The sequence below is a fragment of the Mobula birostris genome, chromosome 28, assembly GCF_030028105.1.
Source record: "Mobula birostris isolate sMobBir1 chromosome 28, sMobBir1.hap1, whole genome shotgun sequence".
Taxonomy (NCBI): domain Eukaryota; kingdom Metazoa; phylum Chordata; class Chondrichthyes; order Myliobatiformes; family Myliobatidae; genus Mobula; species Mobula birostris.
This window is the reverse complement of record NC_092397.1, coordinates 29,127,347-29,154,467: the sequence shown is the minus strand read 5'-3', so window position 1 is coordinate 29,154,467 and position 27,121 is coordinate 29,127,347. Positions and strand designations below refer to the sequence as shown.

At 45.0% G+C, this 27,121-nt stretch overlaps 1 protein-coding gene and 1 non-coding gene across 2 annotated transcripts in view; one reads left to right on the top strand and one right to left on the bottom strand.

Annotated features, from left to right (window-relative positions):
* The window catches only part of LOC140189109 (uncharacterized), a 579,671-nt gene that overhangs the window by 452,879 nt on the left and 99,671 nt on the right, over positions 1–27,121 (top strand). The gene's annotated exons all lie outside the window — the stretch shown is intronic.
* Positions 19,651–19,722, bottom strand: trnag-ucc (transfer RNA glycine (anticodon UCC)). Its single transcript has one exon. It is a non-coding gene; the product is annotated as a tRNA-Gly (tRNA).

The window sequence follows — 27,121 nt, the reverse complement described above, 5'->3', positions numbered from 1 at the left end:
GAGCAGATACGATAGCTGAATGGCCTAAATTTGTTCCTATCTGTTAAGTTGTTATCCTTTGATAGAGGTACTATTGGTTGCCCATGCTCCAGAACGTGTGATTGGCTTAAGCACGGAAGTAATGAGCGTTCCCACGTATAAGGACAGTGCAAGTAGAAGGTATTGTCATTTCAAGCCGCTTTGTTTTGGCAATTTTCATTGTATTTGCCTTAAATACAATATGATATATATATTGGCACGCAAAGGTTTGGGCACTCCTGGTCAAAATTCCTGTTACTGTAAATAGCTAAGCGATTAAAAGATGACCTGATTTCCAAAAGGCATAAAGTTAAAGATGACACATTTCTTTAATATTTTAAGCAAGATTATTTTTTTTTATTTCCATCTTTTATTGTTTTAAAATAGCAAGAAAGTAAAAAGGGCCCCTAGAAAATGTTTGGGCACCCTGCATCGTCAGTACTTAGTAACACACCCTTTGGCAAGAATCACAGTTTGTAAACGCTTTCTGCAGCCAGCTAAGAGTCTTTCAGTTCCTTCAGCTTGCGCCTCTTGAGGTAGTCCATTGTGGACTTTAAGGTGTGTTTGGGATCATTATCCTTTTGTAGAAGCCATCCTCTTTTCATCTTCAGCTGTTTTACAGACAGTGTCATGTTTGCTTCCAGAATTTGCTGGTATTGAATTGAATTCATTCTTCCCTCTGTCAGTGAAATGTTCCCCATGTCAGTGGCTGCAACACAAGCCCAAAGCATGATAGATCCATCCCCGTGCTTAACAATTGGAATGGTGTTCTTTTCATGAGGTTCTGCACCCTTTTTTCTCCAAACATGCCTTTGCTCATTGCAGCCAAAAAGCTCTATTTTAAATTCATCAGTCCACAGGACTTGTTTCCAACATGCATCAGACTTTTTAGACGTTCCTTTGCAAACTCCTGACACTGAATTTTGTGGTGAGGACGCAGGAAAGGTTTCCTTCTGATGACTCTTTCATGAAGGTCATATTTCTGTAGGTGTCGCTGCACAGTAGGACAGTGCACCACCACTCCAGAGTCTGCTAAATCTTCCTGGAAGTCTTTTACAGTCAAACGAGGGCTTTGATTTGACTTTCTAGCAATCCTACAAGCAGTTCTCTTGGAAAGTTTTCCTGGTCTTCCAGAACTCAACTTGTCCTCCGCTGTTCCTGTTAACTGCCATTTCTTAATTGCATTACGAACTGAGGAAACGGCTACCTGAAAACGCGTTGCTATCTTCTTATAGCCTTCTCCTGGTTTGTGGGCACAATTTATTTTAATTTTAGCGTGCTAGACAGCTGCTTAGAGGAGGCCATGGCTGCTAATTGTTATGATAAGCTTTGAGGAGTCAGGGTATTTATAAGGCTTTGAAATTTGAACCATCTGGCCTTTCCTAACGATGACTGTGAACAAGCCATAGCCCTAACAAGCAAAAGTCTGAGACCTTGGTAAAAGTTATCTGAGAGCTCAAATCTCTTCCGGTGCCCAAATTTTGTTGGTTCTCCTTTCCTTCGTATAACTCTAAAATTGTACAAAACAAAAATAATACACTAAACTTGCTTAAAATATTGAAAAATGATGTTTCATCTTTAACTTTTTGACTTTTGGAGATCAGATTATCTTCTACTCACTTAACTATTCTCAGTAACAGAAATTTTGACCGGCGGTGCTGAAGTGTTTGCATGCCACTGCAAATCATGCAACGAAAATAATGTGTCGAGCGTAGAAATTTATGGATAAAATTTTAGCCGTTACTTGGCCTTAGACTTATTCATTCTGGTAGATTCTGTACCTTATAAAACCTGGAAAAATAAAGATAGAATAGAAATAAACTGAGTAATGTATGAAAATAAATCACCTCCAAAAATGGCACAAACTGTCAGTTGTGGGTGGCAAGGTGAACTTTTATCCTATTGATGAACTGAAATCAGGTGTTTCGGGTTAAACAGTACAATTCTGTACTGGATTTGGTTTCAGTATTTACTGTCCATAGGTTAGAGATACTTTCATGAAACAGACGACTTATCTTCTTCATAGATGACCCCCATACCATTGCGGATTTCCTGATGTTCCTCCAGTTGCATAACTATTCTAATGAGTAACTAAGTAATTTCTCATCTAATGTGAGTACTATTTTGGCAGCAAACAAAAGTGAAGGCAAAAAAAACAGATGTGAGTTGTCGCCTTGCAGACAAATGTGTGCCTAAGTTAACTGATAAGCTAAATGCCTTTCGTAAAATATGAATATTAATGCAATGACTGACTGATAGAAATGATAATTATTTGAGTATGATATTGCACATTTTAAAAGTATTGATTCAAAGAGTTGTTCCTTTTGAAAAACACAAAACATTTTTTGTCATAGAGACCCATGTACAACATTCTCATTTGAATGGGAGGACAGACAATATTAAATATAACTGTTATTTTTTGATCTCTCAGAGGAGTTGTCATGTTAACACCAGCATATAAACCACTGCTTAAACGTGTGAGAGCAGAGAAAAGAGACATAAGGGTCTGGCCAAAAGGAGCAGCCTCAGCACTACAAGACTGTTTTTTGCACACAGACTCGGACATATTCAAAACAGCAGCCTCCTGTGATGACCACACAGACATTGAGGAGTATGCAGAGGCAGTAATCAGCTACATAGCCAAATACACGGAGGATGTCACTGTGATGAAAACCTTCACCACACGTGGTTATGAAAAGCCATGGATGACAACAGAAGTGCGTTCACTACTGAAGGAAAGAAATCAGTTGTAGCCTGTCTGAATGATTACCGTCCCGTTGCCCTGACCCCCATAGTGATGAAATGTTTTGAACGGCTTGTCAAGCCTCATATCACAGCCAGCCTCCCCTCATCGCTGGATCCTCTATAGTTTGCTTATTGTCCAAATCGCTCTACAGAGGACGCAATATCCACCACACTGCACACAGTTCTCTCTCACTTGGACAACAAAGACACTTACGCCAGAATCCTGTACATTGATTTCAGTTCAGCATTCAATACCATCATCCCGCAGAGACTAGTGGAGAAACTGTCGCTGCTTGGCCTTAGCACTGCCATGTCTCGCTGGATTCTGGATTTCTTGACAGAGAGACCACAGTCAGTCGGTGTTGGCAGGAACATCTCTGACTCCATCATGTTGAGCACTGGATCCCCACAAGGCTGTGTGCTTAGCCCATTGCTGTTTACACTGCGAACACATAACTGTGTAGCCAGATTCAAAGAGAGCCTGATCATTAAATTTGCAGATGATACCACAGTGGTGGGGCTGAAACAATGTACAGGGAGGAGGTCAAACACCTAGAAAGCTGGTGCAGGGATAACAACTTGATGCTTAATGTCACCAAAACCAAGGAGATGATTGTCGATTTCAGATGGTCTCAGCCTGAGCACACACCCCTCAGCATCAGCGGCTCCACAGTGGCGTGAGTGGAAAACATCAAGTTCCTTGGGGTGCAGATCACAAACAATCTCACCTGGTCCAGGAACACCACTGGGATTGGGAAACGGGCCCAGCAGAGATTGCACTTTCTGAGGAAGCTTAAACAATCATCACTCCCCACTAACATCTTAACTACATTCTACAGAGGCGTGGTTGAGAGTGTGCTGACCTTTTGCATCACAATCTGGTACTCCAGCTGCAGTGCTGTCGACAAATAAGCCTTGCAGAGGGTTGTTAGGGGAGCAGAGAATGTTATTGGGGTCTCCCTACCTTCTGTCCAAGACCTCTTTCAGAGTCAGTGCCTCCAGAAGACACGGTACATCATTAAAGACCCCTCACACCCTCTCCATGAACTGTTTGTTCTTCTGCCATCAGGCAAACGTTACAGGAGCATCAAAACTAAAACCTCCAGGCTACTAAACAGCTTCCTCCCACAGGCAGTCAGACTGCTAAATAGCTGCTCTACGTGACTCTGCTTTGGACACTTTTAACTTGCACTGGACACTTATAACTGGTTTTAACTGACATGTGACTGTTGAGTTTTACTATTTATTGTTATGTTTATTATTTAGTGTTGCGTTTGTTATGTTATGATTGCACTGCTCCTAAGAAAAGCTGTTTCATTCTGCCCTGCAGAGCTGATGTACAGTTAGAATGACAATAAAGTTTTTTGAATCTTGAATCTTGCAGTGGGAACCTGGAACGCAGAACTTCAGGGCGGACTTACCCAAAACATTCAGTACCCAGTATGATGGGATTGTTGTTGTACATAGGTATTAATGGTGAAATACTGAACCAACCCCTTAAAAGGCAACCAAAATGCTTCCATTCCCTGTGCACCAGTAATAATACTTTTATATGGGAATTTGGTGAAGTACTATGGGTGATATTAGGAGATATGTCTGACAGCTTGGTCACAGTGCAAATGTCTTCTCAGAGGGTAAAGGGTTCAGTGGAACAAGCTCACAGCTGAGAATGAAGGTGACAAACCCCACTGCAGTGGAGGACTGCTGTGGTCAGGTTTGTACAGGATAGAAACAGACCCTCGGGCCCATCACATTTATGTTCCCCATCATGCACAGCAAAACTAATCCCACTTTCCTGCATTAGTTTCATATCCCTCTGGGCCTTGTTCACTGAAGCCCCTGTGCATGTGCCTCTAATATTGTTACACAGTTCCCTGTATGTGGCATCACAGGTAGACAGGATTGTGTGTTCTACTTGCCTTGTCAGCCAAAGAACTGCCTCTCATTAGAGCAGGACAAAACTGTTTAAAGACAGATTCAAAGGGGATCTGAAGGGTAAATATTTCATACAGAGAAGAGCTGGTATTCTAAATCTGTAGCAGGAACCTGTGTACATCCCGCTATGATTTAACCTCCCAAAACAGAGTCACTGGTTTATACAGAAATGAAACAGTCCCTTCGGTACAACTCATCCACGCCGACCAAGTTGTCGACCTGAACTCGGCCCAGCTGCCTGCATTAGGCCCGTATCCCTCTCAACCTTTCCCATCCATGTGACTGTGCAAATATGTTTTAAATATTGTACCTGAGGCAGAGAGCCGGTGCAGTGAGGCGCTGACAGACACTCACTGTTCCGCGGGCAGGAAGAGGAGAGGCGGATCCCACAGCGGAGCCGAAACCCCAACAAGTAGAGACCGACTCCACCACCTCGGACTTCCCGCACTGGCCCGTTCCCCAGGAAACGACGTCGCTGAAGGCGGGGCTTTATGACGTCAGCGCGCCAAAGGGCAGAATCTCATGGTATCACGTGACAGTGAGTCTGCGGCCGGGGAGGCGGGGCAGAGGGAGCTGTCAATCAGCAGAGCCGCAGGAAAAACTTGCGACCATTGCAAACAGAATGGGGAGAGTGGGAGATTTCCAGGGACGTGACCCACTCCCCCATTCCCTGGAATTGAGTGTGTTATACACAGTAATATTCATATTATAACTTGGCTCTTCGACCTTATAAATACGTTATATTTGTATTCTGTATATTTTTGTGTGGATAATCTTTTATAATTTGTGATGAAAGATGTTGGAACTAGATGACTGAAAAAAAGTGTCACGGAAAAATATTGTCAAAGCCAAAATGTAAATCCAAAGTAAGTTATCACACTGCACATATGTTACCATATAGTTCAAAGTTCAAATTAAAATTTATTCTCACAGTACATACGTGTCACCACAGATACCCAGAGATTCTTTTTCAGCGGGCATTCTTAGCAAATCTATAGAACAGTAACTGTGAACTGTAAATATGAGGAACTATAAACTGTAAACAAATTGTGTAAATGCAGAAAAATAAATAGCAATAAATAGCAAGCATGAAATAACGATATAACAGTCCTGACATGAGTGTAGCTATCCACTTTTGTTCAAGACACTGATGGTTGAGGGATAATAACTGTTCTTGAACCTGGTGGGGCGAGTCCTGAGGTACCTGTACCTTCTACCTGATGGCAGCAGTGAGAAAAGAGCATTGCCTGTGTGGTGAGGATCTTTGACGATGGACGCTGCTTTCCTACGGCAATGTTTCATGTAGATGTGCTCAGTGGTTGTGAGGGTTTTACCCGTGCTATACCGGGCCGAATCCACTACCTTTTGTGGGATTTGCCACCTCCGGATGGAATCCCATTGGTCATGATGCTTATGCCTTGGGGTGGATTTGACCCCATGATGCACGAAAGAAAGGGAATTCTGAAGTATGAGTGAGTGCCCTGATTATGTGTCTGAATGGTCACCTGAGAGTCACTGTCCTGGACATCTAAGAGAACTCCGGTGGCCTGTGTGTTCACACATTATGGAGCAGACAGAATGAAGTGTGTTGAGCAGTGGGTGGAATGGAAGAGGGGAGCGCTTGCAGAAGTACAGATATAAGGAGAAAGGTGTGAGGAAACTTTCAGCTGCCCTGTGGTGTTCACCTGGAGTGAAATGCAAAACTAATTGGTTGCTTCTCACAGTAATGAAGTTAGAGAAAAAAAGACTCAGAAATGAAGTTAGAGAAAAAAAGACTCAGAAAGAACAGGAAAATGTAATCGGGTCTACCTCAGTGTGTAACAAGACACAACCCGTACCAATGTCTGAGTAGGAAGTAGTAGGAACCTGCTGTACCCCTGCCTCCCACAGGTACGGTTACAACAAAGCCCACCCCAGTCGTGTCTCCTGCGTACTCGACGAGGCAGGTGTAAACCTCTCACTAGCACGATGGGAGAATGAGCAATATGGAGACTTTTATGCACTTCGAACTAAAATCGTATGTTATATTGAAGTGTTTCCTTCACTCTCACAGTGACATATGATACACAGTATTGCACAAAAAGCAGATGAGCACGTTAATGAATTTGTAAAGTCAACAAGCAAGGCATGTCAGAAGTTCACAGATTTATTCAATCGTAATGAGTGTTATTGCAAATGATGAGTAAATTAGCCCAGGTTAAATAACATGCAGACCGTTATTTGTTTGAGATGAAAAGAGGTAAGTAAAATTCTGAGTGGTTTACAATAATTCCAAATTAAATTAAATGATTCAAACTGTTAAGGGAATGGATAATATTTGTGTGAGGACCGGAGACTCCCTGGACTGCTCTACCATTGTCTCATTAATATTGACCGTTGTATAAAAGTATTGTGACAGTTGGCCGTTATTTTATTAATTAATTTGATTAATCATTTATTAATTTGAACGCTATTTTAACTTGTATTCTGGCAAAGATACCCTCAGCGTCAAGGCAACTTTGATAACAGTCAGTTTCAGCCTCTATCGCCATCACCACCACAGACTATGAAGCTTACTTTAAATCATCCTTTCCCAAACTGTACTGTAGAATCTGTACAATTGTAATTTTGCCCGTTGTAAAATAGTCCCGATGTAAGTCCGCATGTCAGGGTTTGGCATTGACAGCTTCTTCTCCTGATCCGATACTGGGAGAAATGTTAGTGGGTATGTGGTTTGTGCACCTCATGTCACAGACGAGGCGGCACAGCTCCTGTTCCACTAAAACAACATGACCCTTAGTTATGAATGCATGTTGGTGCTAAACGGTCGAGTTGTTGAGTGTGCTGTAGGGGGCCCAGACATTCGGAAGGTGGGTTAACAGTGCAATCTCTACCCCGCAATTGTACTATGTTTGAATCTGTCTACCACTGTGATAAGAAGATTAGAGCTGTGAAGGGAGCACTGGACCGCACTGCCCAGAGAAATCACACTTGCCAATGGAACTGCTTTGAACGATGGCAATAAACTTCTCATCATGGACTGCATAAATCCTCAGCTCTGAAGCTGCTTCATGAGGATGAGGGTGAAGTCTGTTACTGCAACTACCGGGTAATGGGAACAGATTTAGGTAACACTGCGTGCAATGTCCATGTCACCAGTGATCCTGTAACCTCTGTTAATGGCACTTACAGTATTGGATGGCAGGCCTACTGCTGTTTGCCAGGGGTATCCCCTTTGCCTTTAAATTGAGCCTTTGTCCTGAACAAAAGCTGTCAAATATTTATTGATATTTGGAGTCTGTAGCAGAAAATATTAACACCTACCAGCATTGAAGGACGAAGGAGACTGATGAGTGTAATTGGATTGTAATGTTCCTGTTCCAGGGACCTACCAGACGGGATCGTGAGAACATCAGTATGACCCCAGTGTTGCAGTGATCGGCTAACAACACTGCTGTAGTGCTACATGATACAAGTCTGGTCATCAAAGACATTTCTAACAAAGTGGCAGCAAGCTGCATCATGGCCTTTCAAATCTGAACAGCATTAAACTTCCTGTTGACCGAGAGGGGAGGAACTTGTGTACATTATTGGACTGAAATAATGCAAAACATCGTCGATTTTATCCGTGCAGATCCCGTTAGAAGCTGTTAAAGTGAAGAAGTTTGGGCAGGAGTTACATACGACTCTATCATCACCTTTGGAACCCTTCTGATTAGCCTCATTCTCTGCCAGGAAGTTTGTGCAACTCCAGTGTACAGTGGCCAAGGGGGTTTATATTCCTGCTGGTGTTGAAACTTGTTTCAGTTTCTTACTGAGAGCACTCTGTGGAGAGAGGACCCGAAGGGCAGCTGCCTCCTATCGTTCAGCAATCCCACTCTGCAGACAGACGATGACAGGATCACTGGGGAGACTCGACTTTTCTGTGCAATTCAGCTGCATCCACAATTCATGTGGTCCTTTACAGGACGCAAAGGAAAGTGGGGAGTGTGGAAGTTACGGCAAGTCAGGTTAATATAGCGCCTTGGCAAGGATAGTTCACAGATAGTGTGCAGTCAACCCAGGGAAGAAAGGTCTTTGAAGAGCAGAGTTTCCCTTTGCACTGCAGGGGACTGGAGCCATTTTGCACACCAAAACAAGATGAGGATGCAATCGATGTGTTCCAGGGTGACACTTAATATTGGTCACACACAAGAGAAATCTGCAGATGCTGGAAATCCAAGCAACACACACAATGCTGAAGGAACTCAGCAGACCAAGCAAATCGATGGAAAAGAGTAAACAGTCGACGTTTCCGACCGGCACCCTTCGTCTGGACTGATATTAGTTAGTTACCTTACTACTGTGGCGGGACCATGCGGGAATTCATAGTCGACAACAAAAGCCCCGGATTAATATGCCCGGAATGATGGACTCAGTGTAACAACGAACAAGTAACAAAGAACGGTGCTGAGATATAGATTCTCAGGGGATTCTTGAGGGAAGAGGTTGACAATAACACCACTTTCTTCTCGGAAGGATCACAGCAGACCGAGCAATTCCATCCTTCTGAATGCCCAATAAACTGGATAGCGCAAACACAAATTCTTTGTCCGCTTTTATTTGTCTTTTGAATTCAATATTCCCGTTGAATAATGTAGTAAAATTCATCTCTCCCCGTCGGGGAATTGAACCCCGTCTCCCGCGTTACAGGCGGGGATACTAACCAGTATACTAACGAGGAATTGCAGTTAATAGCTCATGTCATGCACATTTAAGAGTACAGGAGGGTGAACAGAATTTCCTTGATGTTTCTCAGCTGTAATACTGGAGCCTTTCACTCGTGTCCCTCCCACAGCAGTGTCTCAGTTTGCTCCAGCGATTCAGTCACCTGTTGTGTTCAAGGATTAGCGAAGGGAAGTGCTCTCATTCGAGCGCAAATCCGTGTTGTTGGAATCAACATTTTTAATCACATTTATATATTTATATTTCTGCTTTTTTAATGCGACAGGCGGGAAACGATATGTAGCGAATCGAATTCTGAATCAATCACTCCCACTTCATTGAAACACTGGGTGTTGTGTATCTCCGGTCTGTCGGAGGATGGCGACCTCAACCGGACATAACAGGAACTGCACCAGAGTGAGGCATCACAGTGACCACATTCAGAAAACAGCTCGAACCACAGTCATACACTTCTAGCGTCCGAGTGGTTCAACCCTGACAACTCGTGTACGAATTCCCGAAGTTACTTAAATCGACGGGTGAGTGTAAAATTATTATTCACCTTGGGGTGGCCAGTGGATCAAGGACTGAAGTGCTGTCCCTCGCATTTTCACGGTGAACCGATCCGTGCAGCTTCCTGCTCGCACTCTAACTCAGATTGCCACAGCCAACTAGGACACATCAAAACATGTCGGATGATGTGTTCACACTGAGTGGTGTCAGTCTGCTCACCACCCACTCTGTCTATTTATACACAATGGGATCTCTCTCAGCCCCCTCCCTCATTACTAGAGTAAATAAAACTCTTTATTGTGATACACAAATGTAATATAGATTCACAGAATCATGCGACCCTAAAACAAGCCTTTCGGCCCACAATGTCCGTGTTGACAATCAACTACCAATCACACCAGAAAAGAACTCGCTTACTAGCTATTGTCTTCAGCGTCTTGATGATTCAGGTGGTCGCCCAGACAATTCTCTAATGTTGTGAGTGTACCTGCCTCACCAGTCACTCAGGCATGGGTTCCAGCTTCCAAAAACATCCGCATAACGTTCTCCATGTGATGCTCTCTAAGTTTACACACGTCCGGACAGTTTTCTACTATCCTGATAGGCCCGGGTTAATTTGATATGACCTCCGTCACCTCCAGAGCTCTCCATGGAAACAATCGTCAATCCATCGGCCGAATGGACGCCCATGGGCCCAGCACGCTGCCGCTGCGCCTCTCTGCTGTTGTCTGAACGTGGTGACGCGCTGCTCCGTTGTGGACGTTGCTCATTCTTCTCTTCATTTTCATTTGTCGATTCTTTGCTGACGTCACATCGTTTCATAGAAACACAGAAAACCTACAGCACAATACAGGCCCTTCGGCCCACAAAGCTGTGCCGAACATGTCGTTATCTTAATAATTACCTACGGTTACCCATTGCCCACTATTTTTCTAAGCTCCAATAGAGGGTTTCCTTTATAAGTGTTTCCTTTATTAACTGTTCTTTGTTGATTTATTTCGCTCCTTTCTCTCTGCTTTTCATCTCGTATTTGCTATAACCCTGCCCCCTCCTGATATTATCTCTGTGCTGTCTGTCCTCCGACGCATTCGGAGACCTCGTTCCCGACATATCAGCAATGAATGTGTTTCACATTATTTACTGAACCTAGTTTCAGTGGCCCTGCTGTCACACATTCTGTTCATAAAACCATAAGAGCATAAGACAAAGGAGCAGAAGTCCGCCATTCGGCCCATCGGGTCTGCTCCGCCATTTTATCATGAGCTGATCCATTCGCCCATTTAGTCCCACTCCCCTGCTTTCTCACCACAACCTTTGATGCCCTGGCTACTCAGATACCTATCAATCTCTGCCTTAAATACGCCCAATGACTTGGCCTCCACTGCTGCCCGTGGCAACAAGTTCCATGGATTCACCACCCTCTGACATAAAAAAAACTTCGCATTTCTGTTCTGAATGGGCGCCCTTCAATCCTTATGTCATGCCCTCTAGTACTAGACTCCCCCATCATGGGAAACAACTTTGCCGCATCCACTCTGTCCATACTTTTCAACATTCGAAGTGTTTCTATGAGGTCTCCCCTCATTCTTCTAAACTCCAAGGAATACAGTCCAAGAGCGGATAAACGCTGCTCATATGTTAACCCTCTCATTCCCGGAATCATTCTTCCACCGTGTCTCTTCCGCGTTCTTTCTCTTTCTTTCCGGGCAGTTCTTCGGCATAAATATCAATGGACAGCGGCTGAGCTGCAGCTGAATTAACCCGAAGTAGACTCTTTCCTCCTGTGGCTTCTATCGCCGTCTAAGGAAGGTAGACTCAAACAAACCCGCTCTCCTGCCTGCCTCAGGAAAGATATCTTTAACGACTGAGGGGATGGGGCAGAGGATCATAAGGTTTGTCCGGTCAGGAGAGCCTAATGAATGTTGGCCGATACTCTCTGGAATAATCCTATTCCTTTGCATTATCACAGAGCCACAAGATCGGGAGTCGGGTCCAATTCTGAAGAAGTACGGCTCAATAGGAAAGCAGTCCAGTCCATGTTGGCGGCAGATGCTCGGATCTTTCCTGTAATGCCGTAGGCTCTAATATTGTTTAGCAACTTTATCTGCGGCCCTTGACAAATACCTTTTAAAATCCAAGTAAACAACATCCACTGATGCTCCTTTGTCCATCTTGCCTGTTATTACCCGAATTAATTCCAGCAGATTAATCAGGCAAGATTTCTCCTGAAAGAAACCATGTTGGCCGGCCTATTTTAACAGGTGTCTCCACGTACCCAGAAACCTCATGGACTCCAGCATTTTCCCAACCAGAACAGCCCTGATAACCGGCCTGTAGTGTTCTGTATTTTGCTTCCCTTCTGTCGAGAAGAACAAAATCAGATTAACAATTTTCTATTTCTCTGAACCATTTCAGAAGCCCGTGATTCCTGAAAGATCACTATTAACTCTTCCATGATCTCGTAATCTCCTTTCAGAAACCCGCGGTGCAGTCCATCTGGTCAGGTGACCTTGCGGTCTTTCAGCTTCCAGACACCTTCTCCTTAATAATAGCAACTACACTCACTTACATCCCTTACCCCTCTCGAATTCCTGGCATACTGCTTGTATCCTCAACATAACAGACGGACGCATAATACCTAATAATTTCGTCCGCCATTTATTTGTCCTCTATTACTACCTCCTATTTCCAGCTTCCGATGCCCGCTCTAACAGTTCTGTTAACTTTCTATATATAGAAACATTGAAACACAGAAAGCCTGCAGCACAATACAGGTCATTCGGCCCATAATGCTGTGCCGAACATGGACTGACTTTTGAAATTACCTCGGGTGACCCATAGCCCTCTATTTTCTAAGCACCATGTACCTATCCGAGAGTCCATCAAAATACCCTAATGCATCAGGCTCCACCACCGTCGCCGGCAGCCAATTCCACGCACTTACCACACTCTGCGTAAAGAAAACTTACTCCTGACTTCTCATCTGTACCTACTTCCAAACACCTTAAAACGGTGTGAGCCATTTCAACCCTGGGAAAAAACCTCTGACTATCCACACGATCAATGCCTCTTATCATCTTATACACCTCTATCAGGTCACCTCTCATTCCCCGTCGCTCCAAGGAGAAAAGGTCGAGTTCACTCAATCTTTAAGTTATAAGTGTGAGGTGGTTCATTTTGATAGGTTAAATATGATGGAAGAATATAGTATTAATGGTAAGACTCTTGGCAGTGTGGAGGATCAGAAGGATCTTGGGGTCTGACTCCATCGGACCCTCAAAGCATGTCTTGGGGATCATGTCTTATGAGAATAGGTTTAATGAACTCGGTCTTTTTACCTTGGAGCGACGGAGGATGAGAGGTGACCTGATAGAAGTGGATAAGGTGATGAGAGACATTGATAATGTGGATAGTCAGAGGTATTTTCCTAGGGCTGAAATGGTTGCCACAAGAGGACACAGGTTTAAGGTGCTGGGGTGTAGGTACAGAGGAGATGAAGCGATAAGGTTTTTACTCAGAGATTGGTGAGTGCGTGCAATGGGCTGCCGCCAAAGGTGGTGGAGGCGGATACGACAGGGTCTTTTAAGAGACTTTTGGATAGGTACATGAAGCTTAGAAAAATAGTGGGCTATAGGTAAGCCTAGTCATTTCTAAGGTAGGGACATGTTCGGCACAGCTTTGTGGACCGAACGGCCTGTATTGTGCTGTAGGTTTTCTATGTTTCTATGCTTTTATTCTCATAAAGCACGCTCGGCAATCCAGGCAACATCCCTGTAAATCTCCTCTGCACCCTTTCTATACTTTCCACATCCTTCCTGTAGTGATGTGACCAGAACTGAGCACAGTACTCCAAGTGGGGTCTGATCAGGGTCCTATATAGCTGTAACATTACCTGTCGGCTCCTGAACTCAATCCCACGGTTGATGAAGTTAAATACAATCGTATGTCTTCTTAACCACACAGTCAACCTGCAAATGATTATATCACGCTGTGTTTTGTGCAGTTTTCTACACCACCCGTGAAATGCAGACTGATAAACACAGAACAATAAATACGACGTTGAGGAAACATAAACAACAGAAGTGCGAACAACTCTGTACACTTGAACCCAGGCGCTGATGGGATACGGTCATAAGACCGTAAGAGAAGGCAGCAGAGTCAGTCTGTCCCACTCCATCTTGGCTGAATTATTATCCTCATCGACTCCATTCTCACGCCTTCTCTCCACAGTCTTTGACTTCCTTACTGAGCAAGTAACTACCACCCTCCGCGTTAAGCATACCAAGTGACTCGGGCTCCATCGCCGTCGACAGCAAAGAATTCCACAGACTCACCGTCCTCCGGCTCAAGACAATTTCCTTTGACCTTTGTCAGATTTGAGATGCTCATAAAATCTGTTATATCAGCAATATCACAGACAAAGTGCTGGAAGAACTCAGCGGACTGTCTGGGTATTGCCTTGTATTTGCAGCATCTGCACATTTTCTCGTGTTTGTACATCAAGAACGTCGTTATTTGACGGTTTCTATCCCGACCTTGTTTTCTCTGTTGTATTTTTCTTCGTATCTGTGTTTCCAGACTGTTTGTGTGTGCGACCAGGAGGGAGTTGCAGAACTGAAGGACAGCACTGAGGGACACGAGATATGGGTCGTTCAGGGGCGCTGGTCTCCATTTGTAGCGCAATAATGATCAAACAATAAACAATGAAATCTGTAAAAAGTAGCTCTTCCGTGACAAATGTAGAGTTTAAAATTAAATCTACCGGCCTCATTGCCACCAAAGACTCTGCTGAAGTAATGCCCGAGAATTGTGATGTATTGGTCTTCAATCGTCCAATGTTTACATCAGAGACAATGGTGTTTAATTAAAGTGTTTGTTCACGTGCTCGTCACTAAGACAATTAGTGAAGTGTTTGACCGTATCGCTGGAGATTGATGCTCTGTTTGAATCGAGGCCGTTTTTAATGCATCAGCTCAGAGTGTCTAACAGAGATGTCAGGGTGTCAGCTGCCGTTGGTGGAAGTTCAAGTTTAATTCCAATGTTGTGATTGTGATATGTGAAAAGCCGTCTCACAACATCGATTGTTAGTCTTAAAAACGCAACAACAAGAATTCTGCAGATGCTGGAAATTCAAGCAACACAGATCAAAGTTGCTGGTGAACGCAGCAGGCCAGGCAGCATCTCTAGGAAGAGGTACAGTCGACGTTTCAGGCCGAGACCCTTCGTCAGGACTAACTGAAGGAAGAGTGGTAAGAGATTTGAAAGTGGGAGGGGGAGGGGGAGATTCTCACTCCATCCTCCCGCCACCCCACTAGGAATAGGGTTTCCCTGGTCCTCACCTACCACCCCACCAGCCTCCGGGTCCAACATATTATTCTCCGTAACTTCCGCCACCTCCAACGGGATTCCACCACTAAGCACATCTTTCCCTTCCCACCTCTTTCTGCTTTCCGTAGGGATCGCTCCCTACGCGACTCCCTTGTCCATTCGTCCCCACCATCCCTCCCCACTGATCTCCCTCCTGGAACTTATCCTTGTAAGCGGAACAAGTGCTAAACATGCCCTTACACTTCCTCCCTTAACACCATTCAGGGCCCCAAACAGTCCTTCCGGGTGAGGAGACACTTCACCTGTGAGTCGGCTGGGGTGATATACTGCGTCCGGTGCTCCCGATGTGGCCTTCTATATATTGGCGAGACCCAACACAGACTGGGAGACCGCTTTGCTGAACACCTACGCTCTGTCCGCCAGAGAAAGCAGGATCTCCCAGTGACTACATATTTTAATTCCACGTCCCATTCCCATTCTGATATGTCTATCCACGGCCTCCGCTACTGTAAAGATGAAGCCACACTCAGGTTGGAGGAACAACACCTTATATTCCGTCTGGGTAGCCTCCAACCTGATGGCATGAACATCGACTTCTCCAACTTTCGCTAATGCCCCACCTCCCCCTTGTACCCCATCCGTTATTTATTTTTACACACACATTCTTTCTCTCACTCTTCCTTTTCTCCCTCTGTCCCTCTGACTATACCCCTTGCCCATCCTCTGGTTCCCCTCCCCCCCCCCCCGTCTTTCTCCCCGGACATCCTGTCCCATGATCCTCTCGTATCCCTTTTGCCTATCACCTGTCCAGCTCTTGGCTCCATCCCTCCCCCTCCTGTCTTCTCCTATCATTTTGGATCTCCCCCTCCCCCTCCCACTTTCAAATCTCTTACCACTCTTCGTCAGTTAGTCCTGACGAAGGGTCTGGGACTGAAACGTCGACTGTACCTCTTCCTAGAGATGCTGCCTGGCCTGCTGCGTTCACCAGCAACTTTGATGTGTGTTGATCGATTGTTAGTCACCATCTTCCAACCCCGGAATAGACCATTCATAGTCTCCTTTTCCAGTTTGTCTCTGTGGCGCAATCGGTCAGCGCGTTCGGCTGTTAACCGAAAGGTTGGTGGTCCGAGCCCACCCAGGGACGGAGGTAACCCGGCAGTTTTTGCGGCGCGTTTTATTGCCAGCTGGGTCACCCTGTGCTGTCCGGAGACCCTGCGACTGCCGCATTAACTTCAGCGGGAATTAAAATATTTTCTGAAAGCTTCTCTTTCACACTATTCCTAGAGATCAAATCATTACACAGCGTATTGAGAAAGAACAATGTTAAGCAATAACAGAATGCAGAATGAAATGTAACTGCGACAGAGACAGCACAGTGCGGGTAAACAATCAGGTGCCGCATCATAACGGGTAGATTGTGAGGTCAAGGCTCCATCTTATCGTCTCGGGCACCATCCAATAGACATAAAGGCGGAGTTGAAGCTATCCACGAGCCTGTAGTACGTGTTGTCTTGTACCTTCAGCCGGATAGAAGAAGGGAAAAGAGAGAGGACAGTACCCGGGGCGCATGGTATATTTTTGTCAGGAGTGTGTAAGTTACATATTCCTTCACCATTCTCTTTGACCATAAGTGTATATTTCCTCGAGCGACATCCTTGGAATTAACGGACTTGCCGGGTCTAATGTCGTGGTTTTGATTTAATTTTGGATCATTCAGTTGGAGTTTAATTGTTTTCATCCCATATAGGTCCCCGATCATTTTATTTTCACTATGGATGTCCAATCCCTATGCACGTCCAGCAAAGCACCCACCCCCGCACCAGGAAGGTCTCAAATCTCTCCGCTTCCATCGGGAAACCAGACCCAACCAGCTCTCCTCCACCACCATTCACCTCCGTCTGGCGGAACTTGTCCTCCCACTTCCTTTCAACACAAGGTGAGCCATGGACACCGGCATGGGTCCCAGCTGTGCCTGCCTGTGTGTCGGCTACGTGGAACAGTCTGTGTTCCAAGCCTACACTGGTGTCGCTCCCTAACTTTCCCTACACTATGTAAATGACGGCATTGCTACCTCTTTCTGCACCCATGTGGAACTCGTCCACTTCATCAGCTTTGCCTGCAACTTCCACCCTGCCCAAAAGTTTACTTGTCCCATATCCGACAGTTCCCTCCGTTTTCTCCATCTCTCTGTCTCTATCTCTGAAGACAGCGTGTCTACTGATGTCTATTATAACCACACAAACTCTCTCAGCTACCTGGACTATACCGCTTCGCACCCCATTACATGTAAAAATGCCCGCCCCTTCTCTCAATTCCTCCGTCTCCGCTGCATCTGCCTTCAGGATAAGTCCTTTCATTCAACAGCAAAGGAGATATCGTCTTTTTTCAAAGAAAGGGGCTTCCGTTCCTCCACCATGAAAGCTGCTCTCAACAGAATCTCTTCCATTTTGCTCACGTCTGCCCCCACCGCATCCTCGCTCCCTCTCCCAGGGAGAGGGTTTGTCTTGTACTCACCTACCTCACCCACCCCAGCCTCGCCTCCAGCACACAATTCTCTGTAATTCCCGCCATCTCCGGCGGGATCCCACCACCAAACACATCTTTCTCTCCCCCCTCTACGTTCTGCTCTCTGCAGGGATCCCATGTGAATCCCATGTGTGTCCGTCCCTCCCACTGATCTCTCTCCTGGCACTTATCCTTGCAAGTGAAACAAGTGTTACACCTGTCCCTACACATCCTCCCTCAGTACCATTCAGGGCCCCAAGCAATCCTTCCAGGTAAGGCGACACTTCAGCTGTGAGTCTTTTAGGGTCATCTACTGTATCCAGTGCTCCCGGTGTAGCCTCATGTATATCGGTGAGACCCGATACGGATTAGGAGACCACATCGCCGAGCACCTACACTCCCTCCACCAGAACAAGAGCGATCTCCCAGTGGCCACCCATTTTAATTCCACTTCCCATTCCAATTCCGACATGGCAGCCCATAGCCTCCTGTATTGTCGCGATGAAGCCACGCTCAGGGTGGAAGACCAAAACATTATATTCCATCTGGGTAGCTTCCAACCTGATGGCATGAACATCGATTTCTCAAACTTCCGGTAATGCACCCTCCTTCACGAAGCCCCATTCTCTTTTCCCTCTCTGACCTTATCTGTTACCTGCCCATCACCTCCCTCTGGTGTTCCTCCCCCTTTTCTTTCTTCCATGGCCTCCTCTCCTTCCCTGTTCTCCAGCCCAGTGTCTCTTTCACCAACCAAAGTTTCAGGTCTTTAATTTACCAGCCACCTCCCCATCCCCACCGGTTTCAAATATCACCTCGTGTTTCTTCCTCCCCTCACCATCTAACTCTGACTCCTCATCGGTTTTTGCTCCAGTCCGGATGAAGGGACTCGGCCCGAAACGTCGACTGTATTTTTTCCCACAGATGCTGCCTGGCCTGTTGAGTTCCTCCAACATTTTCTGTGTTGCTTGGATTTCCATCATCTGTAGACTTTCTGTTTGTGCCTCTATCGATGTCGCTCTACACTAACATATTCATATGCCTATCTAAACACATTGTATATCTTCCGTCTCTGAACCTGACAGCCCGTTCCAAGCACCCACCCCACTTTGTCTGAAACCGTGACCCGCACATCTTTAAACGCTCTCCTACCTTAAATTCATTCCCGCTGGAATTTCAAATCCCTACCCTGGGAAACCAATTCTGACTATCTGCTCAGTCTATGTCTCTCATAGAGTCAGGAAGCGAGCAAGCAGCATCACTGTAGACCCACCACACCCTGGACATCACCTGTTCCAACTCCTTCCTTCTGGTAGGCGCTTTAGATCACTGTATGCCAGGACCCGTAGGTACAGGAACAGTTTCTTTCCGTCTGCCATCAGTCTTATGAACACTTGAATTTTAGTCTATTATAAACGAAGTCCACCTGTACATACTCTGGTACACAGTACCTCATTGTATATAGTTCACGGTTATTTACACTATTGTTTTGTTTGCTTTTTGATTCTGTACAGCGAGAGCTCAGGGAAACCGGCGTCAAATTCCCTGTATGTGTCACATACTTGGCGATAATAAAGGATTCTGATTCTGATAATTCGGTCAAGTTTCCTCTCAGGCTCTGATATTCCAATGAAGGCAAACAAGCTCAAACACTTTAATCAGGCAACACTTTACAAATCCTGCCGATCCTTCCTGTGAAGTGTCCATTCTTGTAGAATCTGGAATAGAGTCAGAACAGGATTTAACGAGAAACTCTCGAAGGATGTTAATTCCAACTCTGATTCATGACCAGTGAATGATAATTAATGAATCAATTTACACTCACAGCGTGAATTAACGTGAGTCGATTGTTTGGCCCTTGGAGTTCTGCGTAGATCGTGTCTATGTCAAAGGTTTATATGTTATGTAGTCTAAAACTGTACAATCTGCGATGGCCGGGAATCGAACCCGGGTCAACTGCTTGGAAGGCAGCTATGCTCACCACTATACCACCATCGCTCAATGACGTGGCAAAGCATCCGAGTAGTGAGGCGTCTCCCATAGTTCCATGTGATTCGACAAGTCCCCGAGCTGCTTTCTGTCGGATCATTCCTCACTCTGCTGCAAGTTTTATTCCGGTAAATTAATGTCGCCATCCCCAACAGACCGGAGTTATACAACCCACATAATAAATTACTGCTGAACGCAGCAGGTCAGGCAGCATGTATAGGAAGAGGTACAGTCGACCTTTCGGGCTGAGCCCGTTTGTCAGGACTAACTGAAAGAAGAGATAGTAAGAGGTTTGAAAGTGGCAGGGGGAGGGGGAGACCCAAAATTATAGGAGAAGACAGGAGGGGGAGGGATGAAGCCAAGAGCTGGACAGTTGACTGGCAAAAGGGATATGAGAGGATCATGGGGCCACCCATCCGTTATTTATTATTATTATTATTATTATTATATATATCTTTCTCTCTTTTTCTCCTTCTGTCCCTCTCACTATACTCCTTGCCTATCCTCTGGGAATCCCCCTCCCTCTTTCTTTCTCCCAAGGCCTCCCGTCCCATGATCCTCTGACGGTGGTGTGGAGAATGCTGAAGAAAATGAATGGTGTCAGAGGTTATAACTAGATTCCAGTATTAGTGAAGAACGGACATTTGATGCAAAGGACAACGAATAGGCAAAGTGTTTGAGAAACACGTTTGCAAACACACATAGTCTAGACAATATAGGGGATGAGTGTTTTAAGAGAAGAGAGAGCCTCTTGGTGGACAGTGGGGAGATTTGTGAGAAACAAGAGGCATTTGAGATTGCCATGGATGATGACTTTACGTTGGCTGAATGGAAATTTGCCACCAGTAAGGCATGTACTATAGACCAGGACAGGATATGGGAAACTATCATATACTGTACTCCAGTATCTGCCTGAGGCAGTCTAAAAGAAGTTGCTTGAGTTTTATAAGAAGATCTGGAAGCAAAGAATGTTCCCAGGAGACTGGAAAAGGTCTGTGGTGAAGCCTGTTGTAAAACCTGGGTGGGATCCGATGCTGTCCAGTTTCTACAGGCCTGTTGTCTCACTTCCTCGTTGTGTAAAATAATGGTGAAAATGATTGTAATTAGGCTGATGATTGTTTTGGATAAGAGAGAATTACTTCGTCACTACCGATGTGGGTTTCGCAAAGGGAGATCTATGACGCCCTTGTACTACTGGGAATGATATCTGGAAATCCTTTTACACTGAAAGAATCGGTAGTTGCAGTGCTTTTGGACATTGAAATCATTTTATGACATGCGATGGAGGGAGAGGATTTTTATTACACTCATTAAGCTTGGTGTTGGTGTTGGTTTTGCAAATGGGTATCATTTTTTAGGGGGATCATTTTCAGTGAGGGTGGGTCATCAGAGTTTGCAGAAGATAATGTGCCTCCCTCCCCAGTATAATGTTATCAGTTTAATATTGTTCAATCTGATAGTTAATTCTACTTTTTAATGGTCTTGGGCCTGAGTTCAGTTTGGTTTTCTATGCTGATGATGGGGCTCTGTGGAAAAGGGGTTGTAATAGTTCCTATGTGGGAAGGTCTTGGACAAACAGCATTATCAACAATGGGAGAATGGTGTTTGGACTATTCTAAATCAGTATATGTGTTTTATTTTTACTCATAAGCATAGGATCTTGGCTTAAGATGCCAAAGATGTACTCTTTTACATTAATGCTGCCCGACCTGCTGAGTTCCTCCAGAATTGTGCGTGTGTTGCTGAGCGAATGGTATCGATTCTGGAGTGAGGGCAATGGAGGTTGTTGCTGGAGAGGACGAGGCAGACTCAATTAGCAACTTAATCAGAATCAGATTTAATATTACCAGCATACGTCGTGACATTTGTTAACTTTACAGCAGCAGTACAATGACATCCATGATAAATAAATATAGAGAAAAAACTGAGTTACATTAAGTATTCAATATTTAAGTTAAAATATGTAGTTAAACAAGAATTAAAACATAAATTAAAAGCAAAAAGTAGTTAGGTAGTGCTCTTGGGTTCAATGCCCATTGAGAATTCAGAATTTGGGTGTCAGAGGGGAAGAAACTGTTCCTGAATCACCGAGTGTGTGCCTTCAGCATTCTCTCCCTCCTTCCCGATGGTAACAGTGTGAAAAGGGCACGTCCTGGGTGGTGGCGATCCTCAATGATGATCGGTGCCTTCCTGAGGCACCGCTCCTTGAAGATGTTGTGTACTACCGAGCCTGGACCCATGGTAGAGTTGACCAGTTTTACAAGTTTTTGCTATTTATTTTGATCTCGTTCAGAAGCCCTCCCCCCTCACCCCCATACCAGATGGAGATGCAGCCAGTCAGAATGATCTCCACTCTACGTTTCTGGAAGTTTATTTAGTGTATTTGACAAACCAAATCTCCTCCAACTCCGAATGAAATATAGCCGCTGTCTTGCCTTCTTCATAACTGCATCATATGTTGCATCCGGGTTAGATCCTCAGAGATGCTGACACCCAGGAACTTGCAATTGTCCACTCTCTCCACTTCTGATTCCTTGATGAGGATTGGTTTGTGTTCCTTCATCTCACCTTTCCTGAAGTCCACAAGCAGCGTTTTGATCTTGCTGACGTTGAGTGCAAGATTGTTGCTGCAGCAACACTCCACTAACTGGTAGTTCACCCTAATTTATGATTTATTGTCACCATCTGAAATTCTGCAAACAGTGGTTGTATCATCAGCAAATTTATAAATGCTGTTAGAGCGCTGCCTAGTCACACAGTTCTGGGTGTAGAGACAGTGGAGCAGTGAGATAACGACACAGCCCTGTGGAGTGTCAGTGTTAATTGTCAGTGAGGTGGAAATGTTATTCCAATCCGCACAGATTGTGTATTCCGGTTAGGAAGTCATGGATCCAGTTGCAGAGGCCTAGGTCCTGTAGCTTGAATGTGGAGTGAGAATTAATTCCTGCGCTGGGATTGGGCCACGGCGAGTGTGGTGGAGTGGGAAGAAGTTGCTGCTGACTATAATTGCTGCTTCCTCTCCCCTGACCATGGGAAGACAGTTTCCCATTAGCCCATTTCCCAATGTCTGTTGTTGCTGGACAGTGAGTATTCTGAGTGGTGAATCCCATGGGAAATGAATGTTGTGTCCATCCCTCTGTTCCACTTCCGGATCCATACCGGGAAGTGGTGGGGTTTGTCCGTCTCTTCCTTGGTTTGGAGCCTTCTCCATCTGCTGCTCAGAAGAAGCTGAGAGCTGCAGCTTGTGAGTGGCCTCACACACTGGCACTGGCTGCACCAGTCGCTTCACACCGTGTCTGTCTTTTACCTCTTTCACTTTCCTTCTCCTACCTGCAGGAAAGACTTCAATGTACGCCAATGTTCCCTCTTGCCAAGGCTCAATGAACAGAACAGTGGCTCCATCTCTCACACACAAGGTGTGTTACTGAGCACAGAGATACTGACAGCTCATTCGTTCCACAGTCTCAGACAGCAGAGACATTCAGTCCCACACTGAGCCCAGGACCCAGACACACATTTCCAGTACAACAGTTACAGTGAAACACAGCTGGTCAATATTTCCCTGGTCCCTGGGAAAATATTGAACATTTTCAACAACTTCCTTGAATGCATTCCATGCGATTTTCTCTGGTCCCAATAGAAGTTCTTTGAATTGCCTGTTATTGCTGGCCTGCTTGATTTGTGGACCAACACAAATGCCTCCCTTAATCTTGGCATCAAATAATCTGACTTGGATTATGAATTGAAATATAAAAATATAGGCAATTTCAGAGAGATGGTGTGTGATAGGGACATTGCATAGTGATTTTCAATATCAGCAGTCCAAATCCATAAGATATACGTACCCAAAAGTAATCAGGAAGCAAAATATTTGTTGTCCAGTGTAGTTGGCCATGTGGGTGAGAGTGCGGGGGAAAGCTGAGGACTACAGGAAGGTATCAGTGGACTGGACAGATAGGCAGGTGGAATTTAATCTGTGAGGTGAGGTGATGCAGATGGGGAGCCCAAACAAGGCCAGGAGACAGACGGTACATTGTGGAATCTGGAGAAGAATAGAGGGTCAGAGGGAGAGCATGTGGAATGATTCCTCAGGTTAGAAGGACGGAGCATTCGATGGGTTTAAAAGGCGGATGAGAGGCTTGCTTTTGTTGGCTGAAGGTACAGAATGGCAGGGGAGGGAGCTCTGTTGGAATTGTATAGACACAAGTGGGGTCACGGCTGGAGCTCTGTGTACAGTCCTGGTCAGCACACCACAGGCTCACACCCACATCCAAATGAGGAGCAGGAGTCCCCACTCAGCAACTCCCACCTGCTCTGTCATTTAATAAGGTCACGGCTGTCCTGTTTCAACATTAAACTCCATGTTCCTGTCTGCCCACAGGAACATTTCACCCCCTCCTTATAAACTATCCCCCTCTCTTTCCCTTAAAAGCATACAAGGATATGATCCAAAAAACCTGTCAGTTAATCAATTCCAATGTCTGAGGGTGCATTAAGATTCAGAAAAGAATCCTCTGATCTTTTGCTCAAGTCATGAAATATTGGTCCCTGGTTCTAGTTGCCAATGGGTGGAGCACTGGCTTATCGGCAGAAAACAGAGAGTGGGAATAAAGGGATCGTTTTCTGGCTGGCTGCCGGTTACCAGTGGAGTTCACAGGGGTCAATGTTGGGACCGCTGCTTTTTATGAGGTATGTCAATTATTTGGACTGTGGGATTAATGTATTTGTGCCAACCTTTGCTGATGCTACAGAGATAGGTGGAGAAGCATGTAGTGTTGAGGAAACAGAGAGCCTACAGAGAGACTTAGATAGTTTAGGGGAATGGACAAAGAAGCGGCAAATGAAATACAATGTTGCAAAGTGTATAGTCATGCGCTTTGGTAAAATAAATAAATGAGCAGACTATTATTTAGATGGGGAGATTATTCAAAATGCAGAGATGCAAAGAGACTTGCGATGCATTGTGCAGGATACCCAAAAGGTTAACCTCCAGGTTCAGTCAGTGGTGAAGAAGGCAAATGCAATTTTTGCACTCATTTCTAGATGTATAGAATATTAGAGCAGGGGTGTGATGTTGATGCTCTATAAGGCACTCGTTAGTCCACACTTGGAGTCTTGTGCGCAGTTCTGGGCTCCTTATTTTAGAAAGAATATACTGACATTGGAGAGGGTTCAGAAAATATTCACGAGAATGATTCCAGGAATGAAAGGTTTACCATATGAGGAACATCTGGCAGCTCTTGGGCTGTATTCCTTGGAGTTCAGGAGAATGAATGGGGATCTCATAGAAACATTCTGAATGTTAAAAGGCCTGAACAGATTAGATATGGAAAACTTATTTCCCATGGTAGGTGGGGTCCAGGACAAGAGGCATGACTTCAGGATTGTCCATTAAGACCGGAGATGCGGAGAAATTACTTTAGTCAGAGGGTGGTAAAGCTGCGGAATCTGGTGCCACGAGCAGCTGTGGAGGCCAAGTCTTTGGGTGCATTTAAAGCAGAGATAGATAGGTTCTTGATTAACTAGGGCATAAAAGGGTATGAGGAGAAGGCAGGGGTGTGGGGATGACTGGAAGAATTGGATCAGTCCATGATTGAATGGCAGAGCAGACTCAATGGCCTACTTCTGCCCCTGTATCTTCTGGTCGTATAAGCACATGGAGACAGTACGAACAGAAAACACAAGCCCAGACTTTCCTCATCAGACAACCAGCTCACTACCAGTATTGGTCCAGTGAACATTCCCTGAACTGATTCCAACACATTGAGATTCTTCCCTGAATAATGTATAAATGGGCTCCCCCACCCTATATATGGTGTATAAGATGATGAGAGACATTGATTATGTGAATAGTCAGAGGCTGTTTGCCAGGGCTGAAATGGCTAGCACGAGAGGGCACAGTTTTAAGGTGCCTGGAAGTAGGTACAGAGGAGATGTCAGGGGTAAGTTTTTTTTTTATGCAGAGTGGTGAGTGCATGGAATGGGCTGCCGGTGACGGTGTTGGGGGAGGTTACAATAATGTCTTTTAAGAGACTTTTGGATAGGTTCAGGGAGCTCAGAAAACTAGAGGGCTTGGGTAACGCTAAGTAATTTCTAAAGTACATGTGTGGCACAGCATTGTGCACTGAATGTCCTGTATTGTGCTGTAGGTTGTCTATGTTTCAATGTTTCTATAAGGGAAGCATAAGCTCCCGACATTTGTATTCTGTTCCCCATCAATAAAATGTCATGTTCTCTCTACTACTTATAGCTGCAAACAGGATTAGGAACAGCCCATTCGGCCCACGATACCTCTGCTGACACTGGTGTCAGGTGAGACTGCACTCTGGGGCGCCATGACCATGTAGGGATTTGCATGATGCTGTTACAGCTCGGGGCATCGGAGTCAGAATTCAGCCCCAGCACCTTCTTTAAAGAGTCTCTGTATGTTCTTCCTGTGGATTGCGTCAGTTTTATTCAGATCCTCCTCTTTTTTCCCACTGTCCAACAATGTAGCGGGAAGGCTAACTCGTGGTTGTAAACTATCTTGTAAATAGATTAGGGTTAAATTGGGTTACCAGGGTTTGCTGGGCAGTGTAGCTCGAAGGGTTTATTTTGCTCTGTGTTTATAAATAAAATTAAAAAAAACAATCCAAGTGTTATCCAACTTTCTCTATACTAATCCAGACAGCACATTGGGAAATCTCTTCTGCGCCCTTTCCACAGTCCCCACGTCCTTTCTGTGATGTAGCAAACAGAACTGCACACACGACTCGAAACGTGACCTAACCAAGGGTGTGTCCAGCTGTAACACGTCATCCTATGGTTTGTACACAACACCATGACTGATGAAGACAAGGTTACCGCACATCTCCATTTCCTTTCAATACCTCTTGCAGGATGATATGGACAGACACATCAAGATATATCACTGCTCCCAAGGGTGCTGTCATTTACTGTGTACATTCCTCCAACATTGGAATGTAAACTCGTCACACTTGTCCAGATTAAACTCTGTCCCCCGTTTCTCCATCCATGATTCCAACTGAACTACATCCTGTTCTGTCCGTTTGACAACCTTCCTCACCACCCACAATTGCACCAATATTCATGTCATCAGCGATCTGATCACCCATGTGTGTTTTAATCTGATCAAACAGAAGTCTCATTACTGATCACTGTGCACACACAGGTTATAAATCTACAGTCAAAATCATTCTCAATTCCATCAGCCCAAATGTCACTACGGAATACACACCACTCAAACCGTGCCACACCGAGACTCGAGGAAAGTTATATATTTATCACAGAAGAGTGTTTGAATCAATAGTCTAGTCTTGTGCTCCAGATGCTCTGCTGCAAAGTACCTGAATATTAGTTCAATGTAACCAGTGGCATCGTCCCTGTGGTATTGATTAAAATGAAAAAT